The following is a 15,087-nucleotide window of genomic DNA, read 5'->3' on the forward strand; positions in this document are numbered from 1 at the left end:
CCAGAATCTCAAAGTTACAGTTTAATTCCCACACTTCCTCCTACATGGGATATGCGTGTTCTTTTAGGAAGCTTGTAAACAGCCAACTGTCCACAATGCACCTCCCACGACAGTCCATTCTGCCACTGGAAGCATCTCATCTGCAGCCCCAGGCCTGGCAGTTACAAGTGTGATTTGCACACCATTTAAATCCACTAACTAACAAATTAATACTCTCCAAGACTAATGCCTATGGGTTAAGTATGATGCCAGCCAGTACATGGCTCTACTCCTTCTGCTAGAAGAGTCTGGGAACAGACAAAAATATGCTACATTATTGCAACTAATGATCTAGACAACACCTGTGTTTAACTGATTAATCTAGTGCCAGCTGCACAGAAGTCCAGAATGAGAATGACTAGTGAGAAGCATGCTGGTCTCTGAGCTGGTTAGACTGGATGCTTTGATCTTTGCCCCTCCTTGAAATACCAGTCTTTGTTTATATAAAAGTTAAGCATTTGCTAAGGGAATCCAAGTGGGTGCTCTGTGATTCTGCAGCACACAACACTGGTGATCTAGCCCCTTCCCACCCTGGAGCTGACAGTCTGCATAAGATGCCTCAAAATCAAACGAAGGGTACTTGCACATTAAGTATTAAGGTGGAGTCTGTAGAAGGAAAAAGCTTCCATTTAAAAAGGTAAAAACCACAACGGTGGGAGGGGGGAGAAGCAAAACCAGACAGACTTAGAAAAGAGGAGACTAAGGGGGGATATGATAGAGGTATATAAAATCATGAGTGGTGTGGAGAAAGCGAACAAGGAAAAGTTATTTACTTGTTCCCATCATATAAGAACTAAGGGCCACCCAATGAAATTAATGGGCAGCAGGTTTAAAGCAATAAAAGGAAGTTCTTCTTCACTCAGCGCACAGTCAACCTGTGGAACTCCTTGCCTCAGGAGGTTGTGAAGGCTAGGACTATAACAGGGTTTAAAAGAGAACTGGATAAATTCATGGAGGTTAAGTCCATTAATGGCTATTAGCCAGGGTGGGTAAGGAATGGTGTCCCTAGCCTCTGTTTGTCAGAGGGTGGAGATGGATGGCAGGAGAGAGATCACTAGTTCATTACCTGTTAGGTTCACTCCCTCTGGGACACCTGGCATTGGCCACTGTTGGTAGACAGGATACTGGGCTGGATGGACCTTTGGTCTGACCCAGTATGGCCATTCTTATGTTCTTAGACCTAGCAAATAAAGAGTTCTCCTAGCCTAGAGTGCGGTGGCTGAGTTGTTAAGGTGCTTGACTACAATTCTGAAGAGCGTGGGTTTGCATCTCACTTGATCTCACACTGATAGGCCACCTCCAGTTCAGCAAACTGGGTACTTGCTCCATTGGGTTGCGGCAGTCAAAGGTGGGCAGACGTGATGCTGGCCACATCACTCCCTTGTGTACCTTTGGCTAGGAAATCCATGTGCCTTAATCGCATCAGCCTGATGAGCCATTGGCTCTGGGAAACTTTGATACCTCAGTGGAGACCAGTGACTGGGCCAAAACTGCCTGTTAAACTCTACTCTGGCTCTCTGGAAATCCACCAGACTAGGGATCCTTCAGCATCTGCAACTTCTCTTCTCTTGGTTTTCATTCCTATGGATATCTGTATGGAAACAGTGTCTCTTAGGAATTCATTTGCTCCTCCAGCTTATTCCCCAGCGGAGGTCAGAATCCTCTGTGCTTGACATCACAAATGGTTTCTCTGAAGCTGATGATGATGTCACAAGCAGAGGGAATTTGCATAAACAAAGATATTATTTCCATGTGAATGTCCCAAAGAAGAACAAACCAGGGAAGGGGGGGCGGGTGGAAGAGAAGAGAGAGGAACATGATTCTCTCACAACAGAGCAATGTTATAGTTTCCATGAGGTACCTGCTGTAAAAAGGGATAGTCTGTAATGGCTGGATATCATTGGTACTTGAAACATGGTGATGGGTGCCCTCAAATAGAGATCAGACATCTGTCATTCCCTGCAAGACTGGGAACACCCTTGAGAGGGATCCCCGAGAAAAGTCCTGGAGCTGGACTGTGCATAGCAGATAATTTAACTTTAGGAAGTTTGTGCAAAAACTCAAGGATTTTGGTTTTAAAAAGGAAAGAGATGCTTGTCCTAGAGTGAGTGGAAGGGTCCCTCCCTTCATTATGTGACATAATTAAATGGGAGCTTAGTCTGAAGTGAAAAAGAAAAGAAGTACTTGTGGCACCTTAGAGACTAACAAATTTATTTGAGCATAAGCTTTCATGAGCTACAGGTCACGTCATCGGATGCATGAAGTCTGAAGTGTTCAGTGACAAAGGGCTGGGCTGGGGGGCTGTTCCATGGAAAGCTTCTAGACCATCTCTCTTTTCAGTTCTCATTTTGTCATGAGTACATATGCCCTGGTCAGCTATTTTTAGGCTGATGTTTGCTGTTCTGGTTTCCCCAGGGGATGCTGAGCAGGTTCTGGGAACTCCAGCTGTCTCTCAGGCAGTGAGAGAGATACCTCATTTCCTGGCATCTCCCCATCTGCTAATTTTACACTCACCCCAATTCTGTCCCTTCCAGCACCAAAAGCAATCACAGAGATTCCCCCAACAATCAATCTTCCCATACCTCCCCGTCCTGCTGCAGCACTAGGGCTCTGGAAATGGGCAAGACCAACTCCTCCAGCCATGCCACTGTTAGAGGGCCTGATGTGGACCCCAGATTGGGTGTGCCTGCCCTTGCTCCAGATGACTTCAGGACATAATCTGAAGTAGCCCTGGAACTTTGGGTGAAGAGGAACTCAGTTAACTGCTGGGATTTTTGCTACATTCCTTGCAGTTTTGTGATATTTTTGCTATTTTAGCAAATTTTATGATATTTTTCCAGAGAGATTTTGCACATTCTGCCCCACTTGCAGGTTTGCTGAGCCCCATTTTCACCAGAGACACCAGCTGAGCATGATGCTGAAAATGTGAGGTCTTTGTCTGTGTAAATGAGAGTGTCACCCTCAAAGGCAGCTCTGACTTTCACACTCACTAAAAAAAAATCTCCAGTGAGTTGGGAAATGCCTTTTGGAGCACAGGATTTAATGTTCAGGACAGCTTGCTGCAGCTCAGACACACACGGCTCTCCCAGAGCAGGTCACTCACCCTGGCCCAGGAATGTTCTCTGACTGCCCCAGCAGGATTCATGAAGACAGCGATTTTAAGACCTGAAAGGACCGTTTTGATCATTTTCTCTGACCTCCTGCAAAACACAACACAGAATTTCACCAAGTGATGCCTGCATCCAGCCCACAACTTCTGGGTAAGCTAGAGGTCATCTTGTAGGAAGGCAGCTGATCTTGCATTGGCTGGATCTTTTGTTCTGCTTGACGAGTCTGCTCATTGTGAATGTTTGTGGCATTCCAGAAGATTCAGGAAAAAGTGTGAAAGGAGCTAGCCCAAGCAGCTTTCTCACCTGAACCAGGGAAAAGCTGCAGGGAATATGCATATTACTAGAGGTTCTGGACTTGCCCTCCTCACTACAACCAGCAGCTGGAGAGACCTTCTCTGGTCATCCTAGAAATACGTCCCATCAGGCAAAGGGAGGGAAATGATTTCTCATTAAAATATTCCAAACAGTCTCCAAAATCATACTATGCTAGCGGCATGTGGGGAGAGGTTGCTGCAGCTCATGTGCTGCCCATGCAGAACAAGGGAAGTGAAGGCCAGGAGTGTGACTGCAACATGGGAATCATTCAGCTCACTCACTCAGGTTCCATTTTCAAAGGATTTACGGCCAGCCGTAAGAGGCCACAGTCTCCTCAGATTTCAGAGTAGCAGCCGTGTTAGTCTGTATTCGCAAAAAGAAAAGGAGTACTTGTGGCACCTTAGCGACTAACAAATTTACTTGAGCATAAACTTTCGTGAGCTACAGCTCACTTCATCGGATGCATTTGGTGGAAAATACAGAGGGGAGATTGATATACACACACAGAGAACATGAAACAATGGGTTTTATCATACACACTGTAAGGAGAGTGATCACTTAAGATGAGCCATCACCAGCGGGGGGGGGGGGGGAGGAGGAAAACCTTTCATGGTGACAAGCAAGGTGGGCCATTTCCAGCAGTTAACAAGAACGTCTGAGGAACAGTGGGGGGCGGGATGGGGGGGAGAAATAACATGGGAAATAGTTTTACTTTGTGTAATGACTCATCCACTCCCAGTCTCTATTCAAGCCTAAGTTAATTGTATCCAGTTTGCAAATTAATTCCAATTCAGCAGTCTCTCGCTGGAGTCTGTTTTTGAAGTTTTTTTGTTGAAGGATAGCCACTCTCAGGTCTGTAATCGTGTGACCGGAGAGATTGAAGTGTTCTCCGACTGTTTTTTGAATGTTATAATTCTTGACGTCTGATTTCTGTCCATTTATTCTTTTACGTAGAGACTGTCCAGTTTGACCAATGTACATGGCAGAGGGGCATTGCTGGCACATGATGGCATACATCACATTGGTAGATGCGCAGGTGAATGAGCCTCTGACAGTGTGGCTGATGTGATCAGGCCCTATGATGGTGTCCCCTGAATAGATATGTGGACAGAGTTGGCAACGGGCTTTGTTGCAAGGATAGGTTCCTGGGTTAGTGGTTCTGTTGTGTGGTGTGTGGTTGCTGGTGAGTATTTGCTTCAGGTTGGGGGGCTGTCTGCAAGCAAGGACTGGCCTGTCTCCCAAGATCTGTGAGAGTGATGGGTCGTCCTTCAGGATAGGTTGTAGATCCTTGATGATGCATTGGAGAGGTTTTAGTTGTGGGCTGAAGGTGATGGCTAGTGGTGTTCTGTTACTTTCTTTGTTGGACCTGTCCTGTAGTAGGTGACTTCTGGGTACTCTTCTGGCTCTGTCAATCTGTTTCTTCACTTCAGCAGGTGGGTGTTGTAGTTGTAAGAATGCATGATAGAGATCAGATTACTTGAGCTGACGGTGTTGGAGCTCAACGTTGTTTGCTCCATCTTTAGAAATAGATGAAAAACAGTGGGAGTCTTCTCTTGTTGCAGTAGATGGAGCAGGCATTCAAGCCAGGCTTTTCCCCATTCCTTTTCACTCTCTCTCTCCTGCTCCAAGGTCCACACCATGCTGAAAATTTGCAAGAGCAGGTAGATGAACTCAGGAAAACTAATTTTAGGACTTCAAAAGAGGACTTTGGTGCACTTCTGTCACAGCATTGATCAGGGGAAAAATTTTCTCTACAGAACATCAATATTTCCCCAGTTAGACTCAGTCACACCTACTTGGTGGAAAGTAACTCCAACCCATTAACTGAGAGCCCTCAGGCAGATTTGTAAAGAAGCAACCCTACAAGAGTGGGGGATTCCAGTTGTGTGCGGTGATCTTTGGTCTTCACTAATGTGTGATAAACCACACTGACTTTGAGATGGGGGAGCATAATCAAAGCCCAGCTCCATATTTGGAGATTTTTGGAAATCAGTGAGAAAGCAGATTTGGCAATGACAACCTGGACTGAGGCCAGTTTTCTTGCCCATCTTTTCATCCCTCACAGAAGTACTTAGGGGGGTTTTTCCATCTACAATGGCATGAGACAAGATTGCATCATGAGATTCACTGCTCACTGTGACAACTGGTGGCATATAATTAACCCTCCAGGTGGGTCTTCTGGTTTCATAAGAATGGCCATATTGGGTCCATCTAGCCTAGAAGCCTGTTTTCCAACAGTGACCAGGTGCTTCAGAGGGAATGAACAGAACAGGGTCCTTTATCAAGTGATCCATCCCCTGTCAGCCAGTTCTAGCTTCTGGTAGTCAGAGGTTTAGGTTCACATAGAGCATCAGGTTGCATCCATGACTACCCTGGCTAATAGCAATTGTTGGACCTAGCCTCCATGTGTTTCCAGGTGCTGATCCTCATACTTCAAGAGACTAGCACTGGAGAAGGGATTTATTTTCTGGGTTTTTTGTTTTGTTTTGCCAAATGTTCAAAGTGACTAGTTTGTACTACACACTAAATGGAAACACTCTGTTTTGTCTCATGTATTGTCCAATAGTTTTTGGATTCCCCAGTTAGAGGCAACCTACCTTGAACTCCTTCTGGGCTCTTAGGCATTGTGGGCGGTGCTCTGTGCCACTGGAAAGGTAATTACCCTTGAATCTGTGATAAGGTCTAATATTTGACCTATGACCATGATGCCATGAGATATTAATCTTCTCCTAGCAACTAACAGCCAGACAAGTAAAAAGGAACAGCTTTTGTAGATTTGTCAGAATTTCCATAATTTACAAAGATAAACTCATGAGCAGACTATTTTGATTTGCAACTGATTATTTTGATGTATTGACTGTGGCTGTCAAGGAATGCTCTAGGTGAATGCACAATTTCAGATAAACATAACTTTTTCACACAGCCATGTCCCAGAAAGGGTAGCTCCATTGCATTGATTAGAGTTGGGCTTTTGTTACTTGAAAACTGCCACCTATTCGTTCCAGCCAACATAAAAAGGAAGGAAACAAAGTTGTTCCCCAGAGGGTGATCCTGTTCCTGAGTTGCCTGGAATAGGGGTTTCTAATAGTGTAGTTAACACATCCCCAATCCTAGAGACCGTACCAATCATTCCCTTGCTGCTCAGCTTCTCTGCCTCTTGGTCGGTGTGGAGGAGTGATGGGGACATGAACGAATTGTGCTGCATTACAATTATTCCAATGCCTTGTGGCATGACCTTTTACTGCTTGTTCGTTTGGATTAATGTGAGTGAAGAAGATGGGCATTTGTGCCCTTGCTGCACCATGCCTCTGCTCTCAGGCCATGCTGTGTCATTCCAGAGGCAAAGTGTGGCATTAGATTTGTCCAAGGACTCTGCAGCTTTGGAAGGGTGAAGGTGACGGGTGCAGAGGCACTGTGCCTTTAATCACTAAATCACTGTGATAGAGCTGATTAGCAGGTGCTGTGAGCATGATCTCACTAGCAAACAAGTGCAGGAAGGGAGAGAAAGGCAGCTATGCAAAGACTTTAATGCTTCCTGTACATCCTGCCTGTCACCACGGACGAGAACGGAACTAGGTGCCTTGTGGTACAGCAGCTCTCCCAGGTGAGAAAGGGTGAGATGGCTGCCACAGTGGGAACCTTGCTGAATTAGCCAGAGCCAGGAAACATCTCACTTTGCCCAAGCCACAAGAAGTCGCCCTCAGCTGCCCCCAGCCGGAAATCACTCTTCGCAGGTCTTACATTGCGGCGTTTAGAAATAGCAGAGCAGGATGGAATAAGCAGAAAGGGGGAAGGGTCTCTCTTCAACATGCCTCAGCAGCATAGCTCTGCAATGGCCCATGGTTGGGCCACTGCAGCGTTAGGACCATAAAAGGCAAGAGGTGGGGGAGGGACTGGTGCTAGGCTAAGCTCCTGAAATACAACAAGAGGAGTTACTCAGAGAGGGCATCTAGCGGAGCCTAATAGTAACTGCATCTCTCTGCCCGAGCGCCGGCTTAGAGCGACAAGGGGCGGGAGGTCATGTCTTTTATTGGACCAACTCCTGGTGGTGAGAGAGGCCAGCTTTCGAGCGGGCACAGAGCTCTTCCTCAGGGGCTGGGACCTGTCAGCGCGAAACCTGGTTTCTCTCACTACCAGGAATTAGTCCCATAAAAAAGAGTGCCTGCCTCACCCACCTTGTGTCTCGAATATCCAGGGGCTGACATGGCTACAACACTGCCTACATGCCCAGCACTCCACAAAGCTGTTGTTCATCATGGAAATGGCCTGGTTGTTAAAGAGTAAACTTAAATCAGAAGGATACTGTGCCCAAGTGTGGCGTCTTTCAGCCAAGGATCTCAAAGCACTTTGCAAGTATTATATGAGCCTCCCTCTTGTCCCTGAAGCAGGAGGGGATGAGCACTGTTATTCCCATTTTACAGATGGGAAAGCAGAGGTACTGAACACTTATGTGACTTGCCCAGAAATCACACTTAAAGGAAGTCACAAAGCTAGGAAGAGAACCCAGCTTCCCTGACTCAGTTCCCTGCACTTGTTCCCACTTCTACATCACAGGCTCACAGAGGTGAGGCCAGAGTGATAGCAAGATGCCAAACCCATGACCTACTGTGAGGAAATAGCTAGTGTGTGAGTGTAGCAGAGCACAGGAACTGGGATCTAACTGGAGTTCACTAAAGCATTGGATATGGAGTCTCATTAACACTTATTTCTCAGAGTAATTCAGATTGGCTTGAGAAGGGGCCATGTCATGGAAGGGCTGTTACAAAGGGAAATGGGTGTTCAACGATTAAGTATTGATTTGGGAGAGTTGGCTGTTGAGAAGCTGTATGGATCAGCATTACTTTTACAGAAAAGTCCTACACAATTTAATAGAAAATGATAAACCTTAGTATAGGTTCTTTTACCCATCCTCTGGCATTAGAGAATTACATACCTTCAATAAAAAGAAAAGGAGTACTTGTGGCACCTTAGAGACTAACAAATTTATTTGAGCATAAGCTTTCATGAGCTACAGCAATACAGACTAACATGGCTGCTACTCTGAAACCATACCTTCAATAGAATTCTACGAAATAATTTAAAAAAAAATATGGACAGGATCTCATTCTCTACTGAACTCTGTAGGACCCTGTTACATTTCTAAAGAAGGCAATTGGATTAATTTCTTGTATGTTCTACAGGACCATAAAAGGTAGGCCTGCTCTCATTTAACATCTTCAATGGCATGGGAGTGGCCGCATACAGCACACTATGGATATTTTCTGCTGGTACTCAATTGGTAGGTGTTGCAAACACCAAAATAGAAATAACAGAAAGAGCCCAAGACAGCCTGATAACCTGTGCAGGAAATAGCAAAATGGGCTGCAGTCTGGGAAAATGCTTTTAATCCATGTAGGGAGAATAATCTGAAATTCAAAACCTGATTGGGAAGGAGAAATGTAGGGAGCAAGAAATGGAATGGCTGTGACAGATAAAGGCAGGGGTTTGGAATGTGATATGTTTGTAGATACTATGGGGATGAGCATGGTGCATATGCTTACAAATCGTAGATATTAGTTAGGTGCTGCTGTAATACAAAGAAAAGACCCAGACTAGGTCAGGGCTATACTCTGGTGCGCACTGTACAGACGGAGTAAAATGACAAACCCTGTCTTATCTAAAAGACAGAAAAGAAACCAAAAGGCAGTACAGTTTTGGGCTGAAGAGAAGGGAAGGAATAGTCCCTGGGCGCATGGCTTTGGTTTAACCCCTGGATTGTGGTGCTTTTTTCCAGGTGCCCAATGACCAGAAAGATATAGACAAACTGGAGAGAATCCAGAAAAGAGCAATAGAGATGAGTCAATAAATATGATTTATGGGGAAAGTTCTGACTGGTTACATCCCTATTGCTTGGCCAGCTGATGACTAAGGATGGGGACTGGGGAAATGAGAGTAGTCTAAAAGTATGTGAGGAGGATAAACAACAGGGCGGAAAGGGAATTCTTTAGGGTGGTGCAGGGGTGGGTACCAGTAGGCGCAATGGGATTAAACTAAGAAAAGAAAAAATTCAGGCAGACCATGAGGAAAAGCTTCCTGTCGGTGCAGTGACTCAGGCTGTCTCCTGCAAAAGCAGGGATGGAAACCCATTGTCTGGGAAATTTTTATGCGCCTGTCAAAAGACTAGAAAGTGTTCTTTAGGAAGTGATACTTCTCTAGTCCAAGGAGAGAGACCCCAGTAAGAGACACTTCCCATCTCTCATGTCTATGGGTCTATGAACTGTACCTGATACTAGTTCCCAGTCAAAATGAATAGTTACTTTTACAAACTATTTGCCTTATTCTCTTATTATTGCAGCCTGAACATCACACACTGGACATATCCAATGAACACTGTGTACTAATCTGTACACCCCCAGGGCCTCCTAACTCTTAATTTTGAGTGCCCTATTTTTTGGCAATGGAAATGTTTAATATCCCAAGGAGGCACTAAAACCAATTACAGCAGTTTTAGATCTGGGCCTACACAAGCAAATGGCATCCCTGTTAACTGCTGCCTGGTAGCATCTAATATCTCCTGGCCCTGGATGAGCAGGTGAATTCATCTATCTGCCTGTGCCAGCTCAGCCTTTCCTGCCTCCGCTGAGGGCTCAGGGCTGATTCATCTCTTTCCAGGGCTTCTGCTTACGCAGTGTCACACTGTTACGTCGCTGCCCGAATGGCCAGCCTGCTAAATTAAGCCCAGCAACAATAGGCTGTTGATTTCCCATTATATTTCCATAGGGCCTGACTTCCTAAATGACTTTTTAAAGGGCAGCAGCGCTGGCCATAAGAGTGACTCAGTGAAAAGATCCCCTTGCTCCTATCTGCTCCCCGGCGCCTCCCGAGTTAGACCTGCCTGGTGCACTGATAGCGACCGGCTTGTGCTGCCGTCCACACGGCGGAGTTGATAGCGCAGCATTAGCTGCTGCCAGAGGCAGGAGGCCGGGCAAGACGGCCCCTTGCTCCGAGTGGGCAGCCGCTCCGGTTAGTCTGCGCATTGGATCGCGCCTCGTGCCCCAGCCAGGCTCCAATCCCTCCGGCTCTGACAGACGCCAGGTGGAGGTAAATCCCCAGCTCTGCTCTGGTAGGTGCTGAGTGGGCGATGGGGGAAATCCTCTCTCTCCTCCAGCAGGTTCTGGGGCTGCCCCATCCATTTCCTGGAGCCCGGGGCTCTCTCTGCCCCCTGCTCATGAGCCCGCTGGTTCGCCCCGGCTTCCCCCATGCATCTGCCCTTGTCTCTCTGCCCCTGGAGGGGATGCTACCCCTCCCCCAAACTGGGCCGGGGCTGAGGCTCCCCTTTCCCCCCGCTCTGACCAACTGCCACGGACGCTTCGGACGTTCCACCTGCCGCCTCCTCTCCAAGTGGCAACACCGCGGTGGGACCGAGAGGGGCACCGCATTGCCCCCTCCTGAACCAGGCTGCTTCCCTGCAGACAAGTCACCTCACCTGGGACGCATTAGGTCATTTCTCCCCCAGCGCAGACCTGGCTCTCCTTGGCACCAGGGCAACATCACCCATTTACAGTTGACAGTTTCCCTCCCTGTGACACAAATTTCATCCTTGTTCATTGTGAATCAATTTAATTTTATTGCCTGAGCTGCTGAAGAGCAATTTTTCAAGAACAGAAAGGTCAGGGTGTGCAGGTCTAATCGATGCTCCTCCTGCTCCGCTCCCCCACCAAGGGGTTGGGGGAATGTGCCCTCCACCACAGTGCTTTCATTGCCCTCATGATGCCCCATTAGTGGGATATTTTAGGTGCCCTAGAGTGTCCTTATAACATAATGTGAAGGCAATCTGTGGAGGGAGGGCTGGGCCATGGCCCACTGACAGCCATTCACACCCAGTTCGATGACAAAACTAGGCTCAGGCAGATGAATTGGCCAAACAAATGACAGGCAGATGCCAGCCCTGGGATGACTGCCGGGGAAGATGAGGGTAGCAGGCGAAAACGGTGCGAACAGAAGAGACCAGGGGGCTGGGAATGCACTCAGCAGTCATTTGTCACTAGGCTACGGGCTGACATCTGGCCCAGGAGGGGAGGGTCTGAAGTCAGGGCCAGCTGACAGCGGTGTGGTGGTCTGCAGTAAATGGGTCTGTCTCAGTCCTGTTCCTACTAGAGGCAAAGGTTGGGCAAAGAGACAGACCAACCTTCTCACTGCTCTTCCCTGCACCGGCAGGACCCTGTGTGGAGTCAGCTTGCTTTCCTGGGGCCCATTGTAGACATAGAGGGCTTTACACTCCCACCCTCTTGAGTTAGGCCCTCTCACCTGTGCTAAACAGGAACAGGCCCCTTTAGCTTTCGAGGCTAGAATTTGCAGCCCAGGCCTCAATTTCTGCACCTGTGTGGGGCAGGGAAGGGCATGAGCTATGTTGCTCCTATGCAGCCTTCACCCACAGCCTCATGGTTGAAGAGTAGGGAGCAGAGAACAAGGAGCATAGGGTTGGGGATAACTGATTATTCAGATGAGCCAGAGAGGTTCAGTGCCACTTCTTGCCCATGTGCCCCAACTTTCCTCCAAGACCCCAGATCCCAATACTCCACAAAGCTTCCCAGTTCCTTCCCACTCCACCGGCCAGGGGCTGCAGCTTGTGTGTGTTATGGGGCTGGCTCCTGCACATTTCCTGCCTGCCATTGTGGCTGAATTCTCTTGCCTCTCTTGGGCTGCTTTTTAACCCTTTCCTCTCAACAGCAGACAACACAGAGACAGCGACATTGAATGAATGGGGCAGGGGGCAAAGGAGTGAGGCCTGCAGCATGTGTCTGTCTCCTTGACCTCATCAAGCAGCAGCTGGCGCCCAAGAGGAGGAGAGTGGGAGTTGGTGGGGAGTAAGGAGGATTGGGGGAGAGAATTATCTTTCAGCCTGAGGAAGCAGCTCCTTTGTCCCACTCATCTGGGACACCTGCATCAGTATACCCTCCTCCAGGAAACAAAGTTATGGGGACCCCATACTGATCAGCCACCGCTGCTAGGCTAGGGGTGACCAGATGTCCTGATTTGTGGGTCTTTTTCTTATATAGGCTCCTATTACCCCCCACCTCCTATCCTGATTTTTCACACTTGCTGTCTGGTCACCCTATGCTAGTCAGACTGGGGCCTTGCCTTCAACTCGGTACTTCTTCCAACAAGCCTCAGCATCCTTTGAGCATTGCTCTTTTCAATTTGCTGGCAGCTTAGTGATTAAATGCCACTTGAGGCCCAGCAGGGGCTGCTCTGTCTGGCAGCACAGAGCCCCGCTGTCAGGTCTGGGCCAGCACAGAGCTGGGGTACTTACATGTCTTGGCTGGAATGGAGCCCCTCCTGAGCTCAGCCTGTAGTAAGTCACCACCACAGCTATGCCAGACCTGCTAAATGCCCTTCTGTGGTTCAGACTGCAGGAATGCAAGGTGACTAGAAATGGGGCAGATTTACTACCCCTGGCATAAAGCCTGAAGGCCAGGCTGGGTTTGGGCAGTTACCAGGGTGCCAGTTGCTGCTGAATGCTTGCAAACACAAAGCCCTCTCCAAAGTCTGGGACTCTTGGTTTCCTGACCTGGGGGCTGGAGCCAGCTTGAGAACTTCCCAGCCCTCCTAGCCAGCGCAGGTGGCAGGATGGACTCAGCACGTGCCCACGCTGTGTGTTCTGCCCGGTTGCTGTGGGCAGAGGCTCGGCCCTCTAGTGCACAGAGTCCAGCAGCTGCAGAGGCTAGAGGGGGCCCCCCCTTACACCTCCAGCCCACCTACAGAGACAAATAAATACAGCATCCGATGAAGTGAGCTGTAGCTCACGAAAGCTTATGCTCTAATAAATTTGTTAGTCTCTAAGGTGCCACAAGTCCTCCTTTTCTTTTAGCCTAGTGTTTGTTTCCCACAGACTCCCCCTGCTGGACAGGTGCAGTATTACACAGGTTCCCCATAGCTTTGCTCACAATGCAAGTGCCCAGCACTCTCACCCTTGCCTGCAGCCCGGGCGTCCAGCTTCACCCTGAACCAACTGCTGTTAACTGGGGGATTTGCTCTGAGAAAGCATTTTCAGTAATTGACTAACCTTGTCCTTCCCAAGCCCCCCTAAAGGCCTGCACTCCTAGGGGTCTCCGTCTCCCAAACAATACATTAGGTCTGACTCAGACACCAGCAGTGAATTCTCTACCTGCCCCCCACTGGCACCGGCAGAGGCAGCTTCTGTGCTCTCATTGCCCAGGCCATTACCCACAAAGAGGACGGGGAGGGATTTCCCCCTGCCCTGAAAGGTTGGAAATGGGTGGGGTGGGGGTGGGGAAGGGAGGGCTGCCTAGGCAGGCAGCTGGACAGGGGTCTGCCCTTGGAAGGGGAAGAAGTTGGATGCAGCCTTATATTTTACTTCCCATATGGCCCTGCACAGACTAGGTCCTGGTCTGGGTCCATGTGCTGTTACATAGCACCTGCACCCCGAGGCAGGCCACTCCCTCCTGCATGGCGTGCATGCTGTACATATTTCCTAGCAGGTCAGAAAGGGGAAATGGTAGGTGCCCCGGCGACCCTCCCAATTGCTGATTTAATTAGACAGCAGTAACAGTGCACCACCCGTAACTCACGGCTGCCATTGCGTCATTGAGCAGGCCCCAGTCAAAGCCCTGGGAGACCCAGCGTCAACGCTTCCATCCTGGCTCCTTGCCAGCTACCACTCCTCATCCCCACTGTCCTATTAGCTGAAATACAAGGAAGAGGCTAGCTCACACTGGAACAAAGGTGCGCACCCCTCTCACGACAAACTGCTACCTCCACACACATAGCAACCAAAGGCTCCCACGGCTTCCAGCACCAGCTTGTGGCCCCTCCCAGAACTGTACTAGCATCAACTCCTTCCTAGAGGAGGGGGCAGGAGAAGCTATGGCAGCAGCTGGTCACTGGAACACAGGGGAACATTACATGAAGCAAACAGGGAGACTTGTTGCCTCATTCCCTCTCCCCTCCTTGCCATTTAAACTACCCAGGGAACTAACTTTTAGATGAACCACAGCTATGCCCACCTTGCCTTCAGTGACCCTCTCTCCAGAACCAACTGCCAACAGGGAGATTAGCTGGCTGGCATTGGCACAGCTTAAAGCAAAGCCAGGCTTCTTGGGTACTCACAGGCCATGTCTACATGGGACAGCAGGTACGTCAAGACCAGCTTTTTCTCAAGGTCATCCTAGCATTGGCAGGCTGCTTGGGCCATCCCTGCCCCACTGCTCACAGATGGAGTCAGACAATACTACTTCATGTTAGCTGGTGATAGTCCCTCTCTGCTAGGGGACAGGGGGCCCATCCGAGCTTGGGTTGGGCAGAGCGAGCACATTTCTTCCCCTCTCACAGGGTTGAACCAGCAGCTTTGTAAGTCAGCAGTGGCTTCAGGGCTTGTAACAAATGCTGAGGTCGCAGAGGGAGTGAAAGGGTGAAGCATATTAAACTTTAAGTATCCTGTAAGTTGAAAGGAGGCAAGAGCTCAGGGGCTGGCTGCCAGGGTCAGCGTCAGCCTGTAAATGCCCAGTTTAGAGAGTCCCTTTCTGAATGAGCATGAAAAGCCCAAAGCACATTGCAGAGCTATTTTTGCTCCTCAGCCTGGGTAAGAGCCCTTTGGCTTGTGGTGTCTCATGCCCCTCCAACC

At 48.7% G+C, this 15,087-nt stretch overlaps 1 long non-coding RNA gene across 2 annotated transcripts; it reads left to right on the forward strand.

Annotated features, from left to right (window-relative positions):
• Positions 1–360: 360 nt before the first annotated feature.
• LOC122456725 lies at positions 361–10,565 on the forward strand. 2 transcript variants are annotated; one of them, XR_006275742.1, is made up of 3 exons: positions 361–676; positions 8,645–8,742; positions 10,224–10,565. It is a non-coding gene; the product is annotated as an uncharacterized LOC122456725 (long non-coding RNA). The 2 variants fall into 2 exon arrangements; XR_006275743.1 differs by lacking the exon at positions 10,224–10,565 and adding an exon at positions 9,238–9,360.
• The last annotated feature ends 4,522 nt before the right edge of the window (positions 10,566–15,087 follow it).

This window comes from Dermochelys coriacea, chromosome 14, assembly GCF_009764565.3.
Source record: "Dermochelys coriacea isolate rDerCor1 chromosome 14, rDerCor1.pri.v4, whole genome shotgun sequence".
Classification (NCBI taxonomy): domain Eukaryota; kingdom Metazoa; phylum Chordata; order Testudines; family Dermochelyidae; genus Dermochelys; species Dermochelys coriacea.